Below are 3,438 nucleotides of genomic sequence, written 5' to 3' on the forward strand. Positions count from 1 at the left end.
GACCAAATGGAAAGGTGAGCAGCAAATATATTTTAGAACATGTGCGCATTCCTTTGAATCGCGCGCAAATGTAATGATGGAGTCCCACACCTTGATCCCGAGGCAGGCGAGGGAATAAACTACCTGCCGTCAGATTCCTCAAAACCACTGGCTTCCATGGATCGGGATGTATTCATGTCAAATGATCACTCTGGGGGAAAAAAAAGTTAGATAATTTCACGTTCTATTTTAAAATAATGTAGCCTAAGCTAAATGGGGTGTGCAATGGTTCCCAACCTTTTCCTTTCTGGACCACCAAATAATGTCAAAGTCAATTGAGGACCACCATTCACTTTTTTTTACATAATATCTTGGCGGTCAATTTTTTCTTAATTTTAGCAGTGAATGTAACAAAGACCTATTGTTATAATAAACGATTTGCATTGTGAAAAATAATATAATATTGCATATAATACCATGAATACTCCCAAAATCATGTTAAAGAAAAATAAGATTTTTTTTGTATCAATCAGCAACAACAAAAAACACCTGCAGAGTCCCACAGGAGGCTGCTGAGGGAATAACAGGCTCATAATAATGGCTGTAATGGAGCCAATGGAATGGCATCAAACACATGGAAACAATGTGTTGGATGTATTTGATACCATCCCACCTATTCATCTCCAGTCATTACCATGAGCCCAGCCTCCCCAATTAAGGTTCCACCAACCTCCTGTGCTGCAGACCACCTGCAGTACCCCGGACCACAGGTTGGTAACCACTGAGATAGTTTACAACTTTTGTTTAGTGAATGGTAACCTCTTGCGCAAAGTGGCTAGTAATGAGATTAATTAAATGTTGATCTATTCAATCTGATTTGATTTAATGGGAATAATCAGAAGTCATTGCAGGTTTTCGCCTATCTAGATTGAGTAATGTGTTAAGGTTACTACAAGCCTGCCATATATTAAAGATATAAATTGGCTGAAAGGAATTGGCATTAATAGAAAAATATTCCAGTTTCATTTGAGGACAAACATTTTGACAGCTGCGCCATACAGGTTGAAAAATAAATTGGAAGAGATTTTTATTGTACCGATTCCATGACAAATGGTTTATGAACTGGTTCAAAAATCAGCACTTGATTCAACACTTTGAGGTTTTCAATATAAATTATTCAGCAAAATTCTTGCCACCAACAGAATGCTATACAGTGGGGCAAAAAAGTATTTAGTCAGCCACCAATTGTGCAAGTTCTCCCACTTAAAAAGATGAGAGAGGCCTGTAATTTTCATCATAGGTACACGTCAACTATGACAGACAAAATGAGAAAAAAAATCCAGAAAATCACATTGTAGGATTTTTAATGAATTTATTTGCAAATTATGGTGGAAAATAAGTATTTGGTCAATAACAAAATTTTATCTCAATACTTTGTTATATACCCTTTGTTGGCAATGACAGAGGTCAAACGTTTTCTGTAAGTCTTCACAAGGTTTTCACACACTGTTGCTGGTATTTTGGCCCATTCCTCCATGCAGATCTCCTCTAGAGCAATGATGTTTTGGGGCTGTTGCTGGGCAACACAGACTTTCAACCCTCCAAAGATTTTCTATGGGGTTGAGATCTGGAGACTGGCTAGGCCACTCCAGGACCTTGAAATGCTTCTTACGAAGCCACTCCTTTGTTGCCCGAGCGGTGTGTTTGGGATCATTGTCATGCTGAAAGACCCAGCTTCAGTCCACTGATCTAGGTGCGTTCACGTGGGTGGAGTGGGATCTTTGGAGTAGTGGACACCTTTAGGTAACATGCTATACTCACCAGTCCCACTCCCATTCACAAGGGGGCAATAGCATTTTGTCTTTTAATTTTGTGAAAGAAAGGAAGCATTGCCTTTTCTTGCTAGTAGTAGCTAGCTGGTTTTAGCCTGGCTAGCTGGTTTTAGCCTGGCTAGCTGGTTTTAGCCTGGCTAGCTGGTTTTAGCCTGGCTAGCTGGTTTCAGCCTGGCTAGCTGGTTTCAGCCTAGCTAGCTGGTTTTAGCCTGGCTAGCTGGTTTTAGCCTGGCTAGCTGGTTTTAGCCTTTTTAGTTTCCCACTGGCAAATATTCTTATACTTTCCATTAGTTAGTGGAAACCCGAGGCTTTCTGAAGTATGTGGCTTTCACAAAATGGTGCCGAAAAATGGTTAAATACTCAGAGCTTTTAACACAATGCACATTAGTGAGATCTACTGGTCAGCGTTTGATTTTCATATGGAAGTTTATTCCACAATATATCAAATCTATGTGGCGCAGTGGTTAGTTGCGAGTCTTAGCCTGTTATTAGTTACTGTTACAGGTTCTCACCTTCCATCATGCGTCCCTTTTTTGCTGTGAATCTATTGGCATTACTTAGGATAGAAGCTTATACTTTACTAAGAATGTGTGGTGTCACAACTATTTTCCAAATAATATGCCTTTGCTGGGATTTGACCATATTCCCTGCTGTCTCTGAGTGTTCTAGTCCCAGACACCCCAACTCTATGTGCTGAGCTACCATTACCATTAAGTTGCTGCTGGATGAAAAATCCTAATTATATTCTAAGTACGGTGTCAAGTAGAGGCCGGCTTTTGAAAGCAACTTTGAATCGAAGAAAGCATCGGAACCACGGCAAAATTTGTGAAATCTCGCATTTTGTAACACATGGTTTGAAAAACACACGTGATCAAACGAAGCTTCGGACATCATTGATCACGTGATAATGTTACTTTGAAACGAGCATTGATACATTGTGCCGAATCAGTAATGCTTTGAAAACTGCATCGGAGCATTTGAGCTCCGGTATCAATCGTCCCATCACTACTTTGCCGGTGTAACCTAAAACAAGATCCCAGTAAGATAAACCGCTTGTGTATTCATCCCCATATCAACAAAAGAAATAGAACATCATCATGTTTTGGTCACAGAGAAAAAAGCACATGGCTAGCTAGTTGGCTAGTTGGCCATTTCACAATAGCCTGTAATCACTAGTTATTACTTTTAAACAAAATACCTTCTTTGGGTGGATTCTTGTTGTTTGGTTTACTGTTTGAACAGTCACTGAGATTATATTTGGTTATCAATGCAAAATAGGCTACTTTGATGAATAGCCTATTACCCTATAGATCAGATCAAGGAACCAAGTGACGACACTCCCCCCCACGGCTGCAGAAAGAATGATACACGTGTCTCAATTTTCAGGTAGTAAAAAAGTATGTAGAACGCAGAACGTTATTACAAGGAGCCACCTCTCTTGTGAGGAAAAACAACATTGCAATACTCGGAATCTTGCGTCTGCGTAGAGTTTGTAGTAAGCTTTAGATGTGGTGTTGATTCCTAACCTTAACCCTAACTCTAACCTGAACCAATTTTGTTGGGTCTATTTTAAGCTGAACTTTAAAGAAACTTCAAATGCAGGGTTGTTCATACTTGTGGTGTCCAT

This window comes from Oncorhynchus mykiss, chromosome 16, assembly GCF_057628025.1.
Source record: "Oncorhynchus mykiss isolate SJ-2025 chromosome 16, ASM5762802v1, whole genome shotgun sequence".
Classification (NCBI taxonomy): Eukaryota; Metazoa; Chordata; class Actinopteri; order Salmoniformes; family Salmonidae; genus Oncorhynchus; species Oncorhynchus mykiss.